This window comes from Armigeres subalbatus, chromosome 2 (assembly GCF_024139115.2).
Source record: "Armigeres subalbatus isolate Guangzhou_Male chromosome 2, GZ_Asu_2, whole genome shotgun sequence".
Classification (NCBI taxonomy): domain Eukaryota; kingdom Metazoa; phylum Arthropoda; class Insecta; order Diptera; family Culicidae; genus Armigeres; species Armigeres subalbatus.
In genome coordinates, this window is record NC_085140.1 from 394,308,963 (window position 1) to 394,326,170 (window position 17,208).

General features: G+C 44.2%; 1 protein-coding gene and 1 pseudogene across 3 annotated transcripts in view; both read left to right on the plus strand.

The window, feature by feature from the left end:
* The window catches only part of LOC134213214 (protein O-mannosyl-transferase TMTC2-like), a 759,458-nt gene that overhangs the window by 255,329 nt on the left and 486,921 nt on the right, over window positions 1-17,208 (plus strand). The gene's annotated exons all lie outside the window — the stretch shown is intronic.
* Window positions 1-17,208, plus strand: part of LOC134216573 (amyloid protein-binding protein 2-like) — a 95,412-nt pseudogene that overhangs the window by 51,551 nt on the left and 26,653 nt on the right.

A 17,208-nucleotide genomic window follows, 5' to 3' on the forward strand; every position in this document is an offset into this window, starting at 1 on the left:
CTACGTTTTCAATTATAAATTGTCTCCAAACGGAGTGCATTTAAGGGATGAGGATAATATATTATCCTATAGGAGAATAGGTACTAGAGTGGGGCGTCATGGTCATTTTTTCAAATCAATGGTTTTTCGAAGCCATTCTGGGTCCTGAACAACTGTGCAGAATTTAAGACCGATTGGTTGCTTCCTCGCTTTCTGCATCGCGTTTGAAGTTTGTATGGAAATTAGTATGGGAGAACGTATATTTTTGCATTTCTACTACTAGAGGTTTCAGTTCATCGTAAACCAAGTGGCACATTGCGTTAAAGTATAACCCAAAGGATGCTGAAAAACTTTGCTGAAGAAGGCACATTGCTGGGACGTTCACAAAAAAAAGTTATAACGCTTCGAGTGTTCAAACGATATGCAAAAAATCGTTTATTCTGCCAGCACTGCCGTACTACGTAGACCAATAATATAACTGAATGTTATTTCAAAATAATTGCCCTTATAGGGCTTTAGAGCTAATGGAAGCAATTTGAAATCATTTCTCAAAGAAGAAAATCCGACAAGAAGGAAAATGGGTTTTGCCCTTCGATAACCATAGGTTGTCCGATAGTGCTGCAGAAACACTAATTTCTATCATATGGTTTGAACAGTCAATTTTCGAAATGTAATAATGGAGCGGGCTTGGTAGTCATATGGCTACTGCTTCTGCCTCATACGCAGGAGGTCGTGGGTCTAATCCCAGGTCCGTTCCATTCTCCTACTTTGTATCTTCCTCTATATTTCTCATGTTCTAGCAATCGCTAGAACTGGAAATGGACTTCCATACCGTTTCCATTACTATTCCTATACCTCTTCAATTTGAGTATTCTAACAGTAATCTGCTAGAATTGGAAATGAACTTATAGAGCTCGTTTCCTACATCCAATTAGAAATTCCATCAGTTACCTTCCCCTATCTATCACATTGGCAGCTCGTTAACCAAGACGGACCTCTGCCTCTCCAACCTTACCCAGAAATTCCAATAAATTCCGCATGAACTCGTGGCAAGTGCAGAGGTATATTCGGCTTGCAGCGGGCGAGTGATTGCATCATCATTTCCTCCCCCTTCCCTACATTGACTTGCATTCTGACGTGGCAGGCGCCAGTATGACCTAACAAATGAGATCACCAGTACTTGTACATTGAAGATGTGTGCTAGTCCCAAGCAAACATCTGTTGGTTCACTGTGCAAGAACAGCTGATCTGGTCATAATGGAGTAGCAACTACGAGCAGTCAATCAAGCTCAAGCTCAAGCTCAATTTTCGAAATGTAATAACATTTTTTGTAGACCTTTCAGCTACGTACCTTCTTCGGCAAAGTCTTTCGGCATATTCCAGACTATATGCTAACGTATTGAGTCACGTGATTGATGATAAATTGAAGCCGCTAAGAGCGAAAATTAAAAAAAAAAGTGCGTTTTCCCATACTAATCTCCATGTAAATTTAAAACGCGATGCGGCATGCGAGGTTGCAACCAATCGAGCCCATATTTTGCACAGTTGATTGGGGTCCCAAATCGATTCAGAAAAACCCTTATCTCACTTGATCGGATGAAGTTTGCTTTTTTCGATACAACTGCGCCCCATTATAATAGGTACACACCTTAGACAATTTCCATAGGAAAGAATGCCGGGCTACGACGAAGATGGCTGCCGGGACATCGGCATGCGGCGATGTATCCTTCAAACCTAATTCTGGTTGCGGCGATTCGGTCTGAATAGGGAGTGGCATCATGCGACCAGAGATGCGGTTGGTGTTGCTCGTGTGACGTATCAATCCGACGGCCGTGATGTTGGGAGCTGCGACACAGAGTTCCTTTCGATCTGGATCAGTAGCGGTTCGGACTTCTTCTTTGTGGTTGGCCTTGAGATGGCAGTCTTCTTCTTAACAAATGCAGAACGGGCCTCGTTTTCCAGCGGCGAAGATGCTCGTTAAACGGGATCGAATAAGAATTCCGTGGGAATCCGGCACTTCACAATAATGGTTAGGAAAAGGAACTTCACTTCACTAGGTCGTGTTTCCACGAATCGGTTTCCTCCACACAATTCGGCATGGCGTCGGCACTTCGGTCGAAATAATGACCGATTCTTCACTGGACACTGATAGCAGGTGCCGTCTTTCACGTGGGCGTCACTCTCGACGGAAGTAATGGCGTCCCGGATGTGTCAAGCTGGCGGATCACTACCACAAATGGGAAAAAAGCGAAGTAAAAAACGCGCACAGAACCAACTGAATGCCGGTTTTTCGTTGCTCGGATGTCTTTAAAGTTTTCCTTCGGCTCGTGTTGGTTGACGCTTGAGATAGTGGTGGTGAACTGGCGCTTGACAGCGCAGATGTCAACGGTACGTTACGGGTGTTATACGGGATAGGAATAGGGATGGGCAAAATGATTTCCGTATTTTGATATTCGATATTTTAATGTTGTTTTATTTTAATTCAATTCCGTTACTTTTAAGTTCATTCCTAGTAATATGAGAGCAGAAATAGTAAGTAGGATTTCATGAATAATAAACTTCTAATGTAAGCATTTTGGCAGGTAACACTTGAATGCAGCCGATACGTTGCCACAATTTTCCCGTTGTCTACTCGCTGTTGATGCCGTCTAGGTTGATGATCGGTCTAGGATTTCTCCTTCGCTTCGCGGTTGGCTCGCCGGCACTCATTCCGGGTAGCCTGGTGCTTAGAAAAGAGTTTGGTTCAGGACAACCGGGTTGCAGTCGTTTTATAGCCCACTGAGGCGCCCGAAGCGCTTTGTGCCTACTTTTTATGGCTTTTTCGCCGTATCACTCCACCAACTGCTCTTCGTTCCTGGTTTGGGCTGGATATTGAGATAGTGTTCTTGGCTTTCTGGAGTATAGCATCCGGTAGTTCGATAACCATGATTGGTGGCTTGTTTTCCAGCTCTTGCTCGATTTCTCATTTGTAGCTGCCTCCCATTCTGCTCGCTCGTAGACCCAGCGAGGTCTACTGTAAAACTCCTTGGATTGGCTGGCGAGCGCTACGATGATTGGCACGTGATCGCTGTCTTTAGGATCCGCGTCACTGCGGTGACAGCTCCTTGAAAATGCGTTTCAGCTGGTTTTGTAGGTCAGGAATCTCTCCGTTGGGGACGTAAACGGATCCATGTTTTTTTTTTATCTATTGTTTTTTATTTGACAGGCTCAGGCGTGTATAACACTTAACGGAGTCGAGACTCTTAATGATATTTACAATCGATATCATCTTATTATCAACAGTTAGTAAGGGAAAGGGACAAAGACCAAGATACTCGTGGCGACTCAAGGTTAGATTGCGTAAGGTTAGATTGCGTAATTTGGTAATCGACGGGGTTAGGATTTAGGTTTGAGGTATTTCAGCTGCTCATCCGGGTATTTGACGTCATGTCTGGTTTGGCGTAGCGTCGTGCTCGGGTTTTGGTTCTTCAGGGAGCATCTTCCGGATGGCCAGAGCTTCATGGTACACGGAACAATGAGACAGAGACAAGAAAAAAAACACTGAGAAAGAAAAAATTGAAGTGTTAAACTTTGATGTCAGACGAGCAAAGAAAGGCATAGATGGCCTGCAAATACACCACATCGCGATCTCCCAAATAGATCCATGGTGGTAGCACGATAATCGAAAATTCTACTTCTATGATGATTTCGGCACGATGCACCGAAGGTTCGATCCATTTAGGCTCCACTTAAAAGCGAGCGAGATGTACTCCTTTAGCGCTCTACTCCTCACAAGGCAAGTTCCTCACCGTAATCTGCAGAGGGTGACGCTTTAAGAGGGGCGTTTTAGCTCGAGGGGCTGGGTACCATGAAGGGATTTGAAGCGAATCCAGTTATATATTTAGCTTATCGTATAAGGCGGCGGAGAATAACTTCGGTCTTAATAGCGGGTGGGCTTGCGCGGCAGAGATGCTACCTGAGCATCAGGAACTGTCCACCAGTTTCAGTTGTGTACTCTAATATCCGTCTGCGGCTGGTGTTTTGTTTAGCATGCAGGTGGGTGTGGGTGTAAAGTTTGTAGATTGAGTAACTAATACTTGTGTGTGAAACTCAGCATGCACATTTGTAGTTTGTTTGCCGTTCATGCAGTTATTATCGAATGTGATAAGAGGGGGATCTTGTTATGTTTGGCGTGTGTATAGAAAGGCGAAACTGAGCTTCTTAGCGGCTTGCTTTTTACCCTTTGTTTCAGCACCTTGTTTCGTCTTCGGACAGCTGATGGTCGCTGTTCATTACATCGCTGATGTAATCGGAATAGTATGGTCTCGTTTCCCTAGCAGCACACATGTTTCACATAGGTTACTGCAACTCAAGTGTGGCCAAATTTAGTCACATTCAAGTTGCTGCAACCAACTTTGTCTAACTTGTGCTACTCGGGTTGGTTGGAGTTTGTAGTAGCGATTTCGTCTTCATCTTGGCCGACGGATCGGAGGAATGACTAAAATATCGAATATATTTTCTTCACTTTGCTTGATTCTTGTTGTTTTCCTCACTTGTTGTAGTTTTTCAATGGGATTTTCAGACTGTTCAGCTATTTCATGTTTCGCAGATTTAAAATGATTTTGTCTTTCTCCTTCGAGCTGGCCTGAAGTTTTATGATCGTCTTGATGATGTCTGATACTTGTCGTACCAGCTCCTCAAGGGTGTCCGGCACGTAGCCAAACTCTCGCAATCCATTTTCATAATTAACTTTCTTATATGAATTTTTGTACAATGCTAACCAAGCAGGATGAGTATTTCGTATTGTCTGGCTCCTACACACTTGCTTCATCAGCAACTGCGATGAAGTACGGTTGTGTGAAGTTGCGCCAGTTGGTCGTCAGATCCCAACCCGACCTAATATCTTGTTGAACAACTAAACCAGCCGAAGCTGACTAGCATACGCCGGTATCACCGTACCTGAGAGGGTGAGAGTTTTAACTGACATGTCAGTTGTCTTATCATCAGGCTACACCGTTATTTATTAAGTTCAGCACATGAGTCGAGCGCCGAGCTTCAATTGATAGATCCCGAGTATCACAGATGTTTCATTTTAGTTGCCGCAACTTATTTGTGACCGACTGCAGTTACATTGAAGTTACTTCAACCAAATCTGTTCGATATGTGCTGCTTGGGATTGCATTTAGTTCCCTATTTAATTTATCAGTGGAACTAGAACATTCATAAGAATCATTAAATTATTTCCAATAATCAGATTATATTCAAAACCTGGACAGTTTTTTGGAGCCAAATGTTCGGACCAAATAACACAAATCAAAACTTGTCAACAGGAATCATTTCAACGATTCATAACAGTACCGCAGTAAATCTATTACTTCCCATTCACATAGATCACACCAGCCATTTATTTTCCAAGCGATTCTTAGCATATGCTTTTCCAGCATCAGGGCCACGTGTGCACGTGTATGTACTCCACCTCGACACGCTCCACAACAACCCAATAAAAGCGTACACATAAGGTCGGATGCAACTCTCAGAATTGTAACGAGCCAATTGGTACGGTGTCAATTTTCCGTTCAAGCACCTAGCGCAGCATCCCGAACCGTAACGATCGATGCCGCAATGGCCAACAGAGGACAATTTTTCAACCGGGAATTAATTATAAAATCAATAATTACATCATTATTCACGTGCGGATGACCACAGAGGTTCTCTCTCCATGCTCGATTCTGCCGGATTGTGAACAGATGTCACAACCCCCAATTGATGAAACTTACCCATCCGAGTCAATTGAACGTTTATACTTTTTTTTTAAATACGTAATTTGTTCTTCGTTGTTTCAATTGTCGAAGTGAGCGCGTTTTCGGTTGGAACAAAAGCAACGCACGTTGTGAATGGAAATGATAACTTTGTCACCTTGAGTCCTGCCTCCTCGCCGGATTCCGTCGGCAGCGTCGGTACGGTACAAATGGCGACTATCGCACGAGGATTAGGACATGCAAATCGTCTGGGAAGCCCGATAAGCTCGGAGCTGAGCTGTTAAAAATTCATGACCTGTGAGAAAGAAGGTACCTTTTCCCACCTTTTGTTGCTGGGTTTCCTATTCACAGAAAAAAATATATATTCAAAATAGAGTGCCTTTATTTGCAATTTCCATTTCGGAATGGCTTTCGAAGAGGTTTGCAAAAATCTCCATTTGATTAGAGAGTCTTTCTTCACTAGTGTTGCATCCCTTAACTGGGATATTGTTGCCTAGCTGTTTCGTGATCATTAAGCTTTTCCGCTACTATTAAATGTGTGGCTGTTAGGACAAGTTACCATTTCATGAATTTGTAAACCACGTGGTAAGTCTGAAACACTATTCCAGACAAGGCGAGGTAGTTTACAGCCAGAAACTATATTCACACCGGTTCGAACCCAATCTGCTTTGTGGCCAAGCACCTTATCGCGATGCTGCGGGAGGCACCCCAAATCTGATTAGAGCAGAGCAGTGGCGTAAATTATAAGTGACAGCATAGGTACGACAAAGTTGCAAACTTTGCCTCTACTGGTGTACGCATCCCGAACGTGTGCAAGGGTCTGCAAAACTCAAATTCACTGACGGTCGGTCGTTTGGTCGGTAAGAGGATCAGCTTAAAAACGAAAATGGAAATTTTTCATTTCTTACTAGGGGGATGGTTTTTTTTAAACGAGTTTCTCCGGACCAAGTTGGCTCAACTGGAAGGTTAATTTTGAATGTAAATGCGCTTGAAAGTGCGTTTGGTAATATGAAGAGAAACCACAAGGGGATTGAATTATCCGCGACCTTTTGAAGAAACAAGTTTTAAAGGTGTCCTGCAATATGAGCGAATTGATTCTAAATCTTCTTGGACAATCGTTTCTTTGAGAATTTACCGCTTGAAAAAGTACATTGGGTTTGGTGCATATGTTCCTTTAATTCGTCCACATACGTGGTCATCATCATATAATCTACAAAATGCATATTCGACTGAACTATTTATTGGATGTTAGGATCATATGGAATAAGACCAAAACAGCTGTGTGGTACTAAAAAGATGTTAATAAAGCTGTATGTCACCAATGTCGCAGTCCACGGTTTGCTAATCGTGCTCCACCTGTTCCATCAATAAGCACACACTATCCGAAAATCTCTCCCTGCTATCTCGCTGTAGTCGGTTAACAAATCGACAATAATTGAACAAGAAGAAAGGAGGCAGCATCAAGTCATTCCCTTCCACATTGGGGCCTTTTGATGGCTAAGCCTACAGCCCAGCTTACAACAGTCTGTAAGTCGAACCAATGGTGGCCAACCAGCAGCTCATTTTGCCACCAGCTGGGAATAATCTCATTACTTGAGCCAATTTCACCGCACAAATTTAAACGACCGGACCTTCTCTGGCTTACAAATTAGAGAAGTGGTGGTGGCACCAGTTTTGGTATCATGCCTTGCCGACGTCACCCATTTGAAATCCATCTACTCCGGTTTGCAATGCAGAAACTTGATGAGTAGGCTTGTGGATTACTAGAGATTTTGAAGCACCCACTGTTTGAAAGTTTGTTTGTAATAACTCATCTTTAATGAGGAGTTTGGTTACACCTTGAGATACTTGCAAAAAATGTATTTTATTCCAAAAAGCATTAACTGAGAATGTAAAATATACTGCAGGCATTTGTTGGAATCGATTCGTTGCGACTTATTATCTTTTATAGGAAAATATTGCGACACAAGCAGAGTTCTGCATCATGCAAATAAAAATGAAAATGAAACCCGTCGGATAAACTTAAATTCTCTCACTGCCTTCATTATAATATTATGAATTTTTTAATTGGAAAAATTTCTAGTCATTAATCGAAAACTTGGCGTCATAAGTTCATGAAAATTTCGAATCAGATTACCACTGCAAAGGTGTTGACCGATTTACAGAAAAATCTCATTGCAGTATCAGGGAATACGATGGAGTTGAACTCGGTTGCATGTGATGCAACCGGTTCTGTGAAAACAAGAAGCATTCCAACCTTCTGCAGTTCACGTGCCAGAAAGCTCACTCATCCAGGTTCATTTAGGGTCCTGACATTCCGGGTACCGAGTTTTCAATCATAGTCTTTATTTCGTTGCCGGGTCGTTTGCCAAAAATAACGTTCTATTTGTCTTCTACCTCCATTTTTCATGGTATTTGAAAGGCTTCAGTAAGCTACCATACCGGGGTCGCGTTACCTACATCACGTTGGTGGGGTTGCCACCTTAGGTATATCGTTTATCAGCCGCTGGATACCAGGCAGACGCTGTTTGAGCCGCACCTCCTGGTGGACAGACGCTCGGACGTACCTTCTCGACTCACTCTAGCTGTTGTCAGAAGGACAACAGTGCCCAGGCACTACCAACTAAGTACACAACCCTTAGTTGGCTTTTTTTTTTGTCATCGGTCAACCCGTGGAAGCATGAGATAAAAACTTGTGGGGACCTGAGCTATGTTGGGCGCTCCTTCGTTGATGTCAACCCACCATTTTGCAGCCCAGGGTCTCCCTAGAGTTAAAACGGAGAAAAAGCTCCTTGTGGAACATCTGCTACATGTCATCAAGGTTCACGAAAACAGACATCAAGAAAACTTGAAGTGTGAAGCCGCCATGTACCTACTCTATTATAATGGAAAAAAACATTTGATGCAAGTCCGTCCAATCTTCGAGCATGACGTAACGAGAGAAAACGACGTAGGGGAAAAGACGGCTTTGGCAGGTTTTGTTCTATTATTGGCAGGGGGTTTTTTGTTGACCGAATTTTATGAAATTTGGTCACAATATTCTTTGATATGCAAAGAATGTTTAGGCCGAATTTGAGCATAATCAGTCATAAAAAAACCCCTGACAATAATAGAACAAAACCTGCCAAAGCCGTCATTCCCCCTACGTGAATTGTTTCAGTTTTGGACACAGTTCGAGACATTGACATACATCCAAGCGCTGAGCAACAATTAAAATGTAAATCTGAAAAAATACTCCTATTTCCTGTCTGTGGTGGGAAATATTCAATTTCGTACATTTTGTATGAAAACTGTGCCGAGTTCCTCAAGGATTGTCAGCAAGCCACTGTCAACCACTATCCAGACCACATAAGTAGATCGCCGGAAAACAACAATTCATGCACCTGTCATAAGTTTAGTTAGTACTATCCCATTTAGTTCCACCACGTTGCGTTGCAATCTTTACAGATACGTTTTCCGTTACGTTACAGTAAGACCGTCTTCAGTCTATAAAACCTATCTTTACCTGGAAATAATCGCAGTTTATTCTATTTATTTATTATTATTATTATAGAGTTTTGGCACTTCCTCAGCAAGCGTGCTGGGAATTTTCACCTACCCCGGGCAATCTGAATGCCAAAGGGGATTAGGCTCTGTGGATCTCATTCGCCGGTTGACTTAAAATCCTATAATAAACGTTTGCACCGGATGTATTAGTTATGGTGGTTCAGGAATCTTCTTACGATGCTGTAAGTTCCAAGAACCACTGTCTTTTGGATGCTATGGAGGTTATGAGATAGTTCCAGCTCTCCTAAGGATCTCAGAAGAGATTTCGGGACGATTCCGGTTGCTGAGATAACAACCGGAATTATACGCACGTCCTCCAGGTGCCACATCTGCTTCAACTCCTCCGCCAAGTCGTGGTACTTCGTTATCTTGTAGGAGAATGTTGTTTGGAAATTATGGTCTAGGTTACCCGGGTTACCCGATGAGGGTTACCCGCTTCATCCTTTTGTCGTAGACCACAATATCTGGCCGATTAGCACGAATGAGGACATCCGTTATGATCTCGCGATCCCAGTACAGCTTCACGAAACTATTTTCCAGAACCGTGACAGGCACACATTTGTAGTAGGCGACAAACTGGTTAACCAAGTTGTGCTTTAAAGCAAGCTGTTGGTGCACAATCTTGGCTACTTCGTTATGACGACCGAGATAGGCTGAATCAGCTAAGGCTGAACACCCGGACACGATATGTTCGATCGTCTCTCCTACTGAATTGCACTTCCTGCAGCGGTCCTCCACGTTTTCGTGCAATATATAGTGCCGATAGTTCTTCGTCGCAATTACCCGGTCCTCGATGGCTACCATGAATCCTTCTGTTTCCGAGAAGAGTTCACCCCGCACCAGCCTCTTATTCGACGCCGCTTTGTCGATATATTCCAGCTCCAGTTGATGGGGGTGCGTACCATGCAACTCCTTCTGCTTCCACGATGCGATCATCTCGTCGACAGATTTGATGTCGCAATTCAGCTGATAGTCCTCCTGCGCCAGATGCAGGGCACTGAATCCGTGGTCAGCTTCACACACAGCGCGATAGATTTCGTGGTGGTTCTGGCTTTCCACGAAGTATCTTCGCAACTGCTGGATCTGGGAAACACATAGTGTTTGTATATCGGTGACGCCTCTTCCTCTTACTGTACGTGGCAGGGTGACTCTCTCAATGGACGATTTTGGATGGCGCATGCGATGCTTAATGAACGCCACTCGTACTGCTCGTTCTAACGCCTCCAAGTCAGTCTTGGTCCACTTCACCACCCCGAAACTGTATGTCAACAAGGGCACAGCAAACGTGTTTATCGCCTTCACCTTGTTGCCAGCTGACAAGAGGCTCTTCAAAATACCGTTGACACGATGCAAGAACTTTTCCTGCAGCTCTTTCTTGATCGTCGTATGGCGAATTCCTTTCAGTTGCAGGAAACCTAGGAACTTGTACGTTTCGCCTTCAACCATGTTTCGAATCTCCTCCTGTTCGTTGACGCGGAAACTGTCGGCATCCACCAGGTGACCCCGGTGTAGATGTATGGATCGACATTTATCGATACCAAACTCCATCCGGATGTCGTTGCTGAATACCGTTACAAGCCGCAGAAATTGGTGCAGCTTCTCCACAGATTCCGCAAACAGCTTCAAGTCGTCCATAAAGAAGGTGTGGGTAATGTTTGTACTCCTTTCCCCACTCTTCAAATGATAGCCATAGTTGTGTTGGTTGAGTGCTCTGCTAAGAGGGTTCATGGCAAGGCAAAACCATAGAGGACTAAAGGTATCGCCTTGGAATATGCCCCTCCTGATGCTGAGAGTCCTGGACCGTAACACCTTTTCTCCGTCGGTAATGTGTAGGGATGTGCTCCACATTCCCATAGCGTGCTGCATTAGCCTGATGATGTTACCGTCTATCTTATACAACGGCAGTACCTTAAGAAGGTACGAGTGAGGTACTGAGTCGTATGCCTTTTTATAGTCGATATATGCCATGCTCAGGTTTCTTTGCTTGTGGGTGACCTGCCCAACAACGACTGCATCAATGATGACCTGATCCTTGCAGCCTCGTGTGTTGCGTCGACAACCTTTTTGTTCCTCGGTCATCAGGTTGTTGACGTCGCAATGGTACTGCACCCTCCTCGCTATTACCGATGACAACACTTTGTACATACTCGAAAGGCACGTTATTGGTCTGTACTTGGCTGGGTTCAAAGTGTTCCGATCCTTCGGCAGAAGATAAGTGACACCCCTAATGATGAATTCCGGTAGCTGCCCGGGGTTATCTAGTACCGTGTTGAAGCATTCCGCCATCCGCCCGTGGACCGTTGTGAGCTTTTTATACCAGAAATTATGCACAAAATCGGGTCCTGGTGCAGCCCAATTCCTGGTATACCGGGTAGTCTCACGTATGTCTTGGGCGGTCACGTTGTTAGCGGTTAAGTCTCTAATTCCACCACAATATTGCTCTTCTTCTGCCATCCACACCCCATCGCCGTTGTGTATGACGAGGTTCTCCCATAGATTGGACCAAAACTGCGTGACTTCTCCAATCTCCGGAAGGCCCTCGCCAAAGTCGGCTTTGTCGTTTCGGATGTGGTTGTAGAACTCCCGTTCGTTGATGTTGAACATTCGATTTTGCTCCTTCCTCTTCGAACATTCTCCATAACGTCGCAGTCGTTTAGCAAGAGCACTCAACCGCTGTATGTGTACATGGGTGTCGAGGATCTCAGCTATGTTCGCCTCGGTGAGATCATGGAGTTCTGTGGGTTTCACAATTTCAGCAACATTCCGAACTAGCCTGGTTGATCGATTCCCCTGCTTGTACTGTGTTAATCGACCAACCTTTGACCGCAGTGTGGCGATGCGGGTCTCCAGACGTAGCATCCACGCGGGTTTTCGTGCTTTGGGGCGTGCGCTTCCATCACTCTCACCTTGTGGGCACGTTCGCAATCCCAACGTTCTTACAACAGCCACTGCAGCCGAATACACGATAAATTGCAGCTCCTCAAGGTTCTCCACGGTTTCCAAGTACTGTGGCAAAATATCCTGGTTAAGGATGCTTACTGTACTCGTCAACCGATAGAAGTTCTGCAACTTGAGTATCCGGTGTCGGGACATGGGATCTGTCCCACGGAACTGTGCAACTGCTGTGCCCTAATGATTAGCTAGTTCGTCCTTTAATTGCTGTCGTTGCAATTCCACTGTTGGTCCTGGAGCGGCGGGTGCAATCGAATCGCGACGGTTACTTGCGATTGATGCATCCAATCCAACAGAACTCCTTCTCGATGTATCGCTCGATCTTGCCTCCTCCTCCTCTCCTAATTCCCTCTGCACTTCCCGCTTGATGTACTCTACGTCTTCTGGAGTCAGCATATTATGTTACATAATAGCTTTCTGTCGTGTGTACAACTTGTTCTGGTCAAGCTGGGGTGCAAACCGAGGGAACCTCTCATTGAACATCTCCAGGATCGCCGGTCTGCCGGACATATCCGTCTCCATCCTGGTGCAAACGTAGTAGCAACGGATCACGTACTGATTCATCTCCCTTGTCCACATAATCCGTTGCCGTCGGCGGCCCGCTAACGTGAGTGATTGACGTCGATCAACCACAGCAACATCAGCAGGTGCAGCATTGCCTTGGTGATTTCTTCTGCTGCCGTTTTTGTTTTGCCTTGTCGGCACGGGCTGAGCCCGATGACTAGAGGGTCGCTGTTGCACCTCTCCTTCCTCTAGCCGCTGGCCGCTCGCTCTGTCCCCCGTTCCAGGACCAGCTCCAGTAGGGGCTCCCTCCTCGGGTAATCCCATGGGTGGTATTCTTCTTGAGCGTAACTCCATATTTAAGTGTGCTTTCATTCCCGGAAGCTACGGGTTCTGTAAAGTTATTTAATTCTTCACAGTGCTAAATAGCTAGGTTCAAGCGCCAGTGCTCGCCCGAGGGTGGTTTTTCATTGGTGCTTAGGAATTGGGCCTTCAGCTCCCACCTACTCGAAATGGTGGTTTTTCATGGACGCCCAGGGTATTTCACCCGAACTCCCACCTACTAATTATTATTATTATTATTTACACTATATGTTAGGTCCCTGATCTATTCTTATTTAACTACTTTGTTTACCTATTCCTCGAAATACATTCGTTCGCGGGTAAAAATCCGTTGCCAGATCCATGACTAAAGAGTCATGATTTCATGACTAAAGAGTCATGATTTCATGACTATTCGCTATTCGCTTTTTCATAAATAAAATATCACGACTCAGAGTCATGCTTTCATGACTTTGAGTCATGAAATCATGACGCTGAGTCAAGAAAAACGACGCTGAGTCTTAAAAACATGACTCAGAGTCATGGAAACATGACTAAGAATCATGAAAATATGTCAAAAAAATTCCGAAGTCAGCCTTACGCAAACTTGTAAATTTTTTTTTCTGTCAAGTTCTTCGTCGGGTATTTTGGAATTCAGTTGAGTGTCGACGAAGCAGCTGGAAAGAAAAAAAAAGTTTCTTTCGAAAAGTGTAAAATTCGTGTGCTGGCAATCTTCCGTCGTCAGGCAGTCCTATTTCGCAAAAGGAATTCTCCCCGCCGCGGTGGAATCCGAATCGGATACGGGTTAAAACGGTTATTTTGTCTTCTGTCTGAAATCGAATCGCGGAAATGTCTGGTCCTGCGCCATCATTTTGTGTTAGTGAGAGTAACACAGCAGGAAACGACCGGAAGGGTAGTTAGGGAACCTTCTTCACTGTACAATTCCTGCCTGCTAGCGTATGTGCAGAACATGGATTACAAGATTTCCAAAAGAATGAGCACCGTAGTTGATTAACGAATGCTGCCGACAGCACTACTGGAAAAGTGTACTGGAACAGATGAGCAACCACGTTTCACTCAAACATATTCTCGAAACGCATATAACCGAAATCAACACCTTCCAAATGGTGATCCGACAGGCTTCCCTCAAGCAGATCATGTTCAAGTACGTTCAAACACTAATGACGTCCCGGTAGCCCGTTGTCACAGAGCTGTGCACCAAGTTCTGTCGATACACAGGCGTGTACTAACTAAAGAACGAGCACGTTCCGGTACGTTCCGAAGGAGGCACGCCTGGAGGTCTTTCGGTGACGTTCCGCGCGTTGAATGGATGGCGTTCATCTGCACAGACACCCGACAGTATGGGATCGTTCCTGTGTGAGTCCGGTTGGTTGAAGAAGTCACTGTACGTGTTCAAAACCACACTAACTATGATCCAGTTGTTGAGGGCGAGCTATTTGCGGTCATTACCAGAACTGAATTGTTTACCCTGTACATTATCGATAAGTTGACGCAGGACCGTCAACGGGCGAACAGGTTGCAGAACTCGAAATTAGACGATGCCAGTGCGGGTAGCAGTAGAAGTAGTAGCGGGATAAACGTTTGTTGTAGCGGCAGTAGCAGAACGAGCTTCCTCACGAGTAGCAGCACGTGTGCTCTGGCCGGCGGTGATAACGATAGGCTTAGTAACATACCGGTGATAACGATATGCTTAGTAACAGTTTGCTCGCGAATATTTACCAGCAGATTTCGGTGCTGCACTCCTACCGGAGCGAGTACGACCTGAGCTACCAGAACATTCCCGACCAAATAATCGTGGACGTTCTCCGGCAGGTGGCAAAATCCTACGTCGTCAAGCATCAATTCCAACTCGCCAGTATGCTAATCAAGCAAGCGGTCTGTCGGACACGGGCTAGCTTCGGAACGAATCATCAAAAGTACGCCGATGCCTTACTCTATTATGGGTTCTTTTGTTGAATGTAGGCTCGTGTGTAGCCGTACTCTATTATGGGTTCTTTTGTTGAATGTAGGCTCGAGTGTAGCCGTTTACACAGAAGCGCACGAAATCCTCTGTCGTATCCTCGGCCAAATAAATCTGCACGTTCCAGTGGCACATGAAGATCTGGATCAACTAAACGAAATGGTTGGCCAATCTGGCTTAAGTCGGCTTGAACGACTCAATTGCGATTTAGCAGCAGAACATAGGATCAGGGTAGCCCCAATACTAAAAAGGATGTACAACGTAAGGTAACAAATGAATCATTGTAAGTATATGAAAAATTATTATTAAGCTTATACAACACGGCAGACTACGGTGGGCTGGTCACGTTGTTCGTATGCCGGAAGACCGTCAAGCGAAGATAATATTTAGTAGAGAACCCGGAAGAGACCGCAGGCTTCGTGGAAGGCCGTGTACACGATGGCTTTTTGCAGTTGAAAGCGCTCAATGTTCAGGGCGACTGGAAGCGATTGGCCCAGGATCGAGTCCAGTGTAGAAGGATGCTCCATTCGGCGTAGGTTCATCGAAGAGCTGTAGCCCATCAAGTATATAAAAAATTAAACAAGGAAAGTTTATGACAGATTTTTCGTTATACATGATTTTAGCTACACCCAACTGGCGGTTGTTAGATTTTCTAACAATTCTGTATAAGAATGTACCAAAACCTGTATAAGAACTGGGCATATGCGAAATTGTTGGATTCCTTGGGCGACTTAGCACATCTGCACAACTCAAATCAATACACAATTTTCAAGTTCGAATTCTAAAATCTATGCCAACATAAAATACACATCAATAGATTACTGTGTACATGTTACGTTCATAGATAAAGGATTATATTCCACCACGAAGATCAAAGGGCTATATTCCAGGAGAAAGAAAGATTTTGGAGACGTTAGAAGTATTAATGACCTGAAAACATGTATTTCACATATTTTAAATATTAATCTTCGAAATGTGTGTAAAACATTTCAGAAATGATTTGAAAATATTTTCGAGCACCTTCTTGTATGTAGCAGTCTCATAGTGGATTGGTGAGAAAAACTTGCACATCGGTCACCCCCATTTGACCCATTATCACCCCCGACGACGGTATATACACATAAGCTTTTTTAATTGAGTTCAATGATTATTACTCGCCACACCACGGTCAAATACTCCTAATTATATAAAACAAGTTTTTCCATTTCACTTCTTCAGCTTGAAATAGTGAAATTAAGAGAAGATTACTTTTTCACTACAACCAAAATTGATCAAAAAATGAAGATGTTGTTAAAACTATTTGGATTTTTCAGTTCCATCTAATAAATAAACGGAATTTTTAGAGCAATAAACAAGGAAAACCAGTTCACTCGAACAGTCTCATGTAATTCCATGCAACTGTGAAATCTCTGGCATCAATTGGTGCATTTAGCCCCCTTCTACAGCAACCCCACTTGTACGAATATTGCACTTTTTAATTAATGCATATCATATCTCAAACTCTGCAGACATTTCACGGCAAACAAAAAAGAGCATTCGTTCAATCCTAGTTTTGCTCGTTATGCTCTATTTGTTTCTCCTTCTGCTGGAGTAGTCATTCATTAGATTCCAGGTAACCTGCCCAAAGGTTTATTCTACGCCACTTTTTATTCATTCTCTAGAAACTAACTCACTTTCCGCAGAAGCGGAATCTATACACCTCCACTGCAGCAACGGAAGTTGAATCTTTTTCTCCTTTGTATGCTTCGCTTTTAGAAATTTCTAGCACGTAATAAATTATTATTCCTCTTCACTGTTATTTAATATTTTCACCCACCACACTTTCACGGGAAGCATTGCTGGGCGCACAGCCGGTTGATGAACAACCGGATACTCAGGCGCCCCGGGCGTTAGTTGGATTCTTCCAGCAGCGTGGAGAAAAAATCATACCAGTCATCGGTAGTAGACTCCTCCTGCTGCTCCACTACTAGGATTCATTCGTTTCCCCGAGGGAGCTTCTGCTTGATTATTATTTTACTCGCTTTATAGTTCCCCAGAGAGAACAGCACACCGGGTGTTGCGTTCATCCTCATCGAAGACTACCACCGAGTGCTTGGTAATGCGTCCTACGCTGTGATGCACACTGATCCAAGAAATGGCTTTAAACCTGATCGATTGATTGGAAATAATTGTTTGACTTCAAAATGCTAT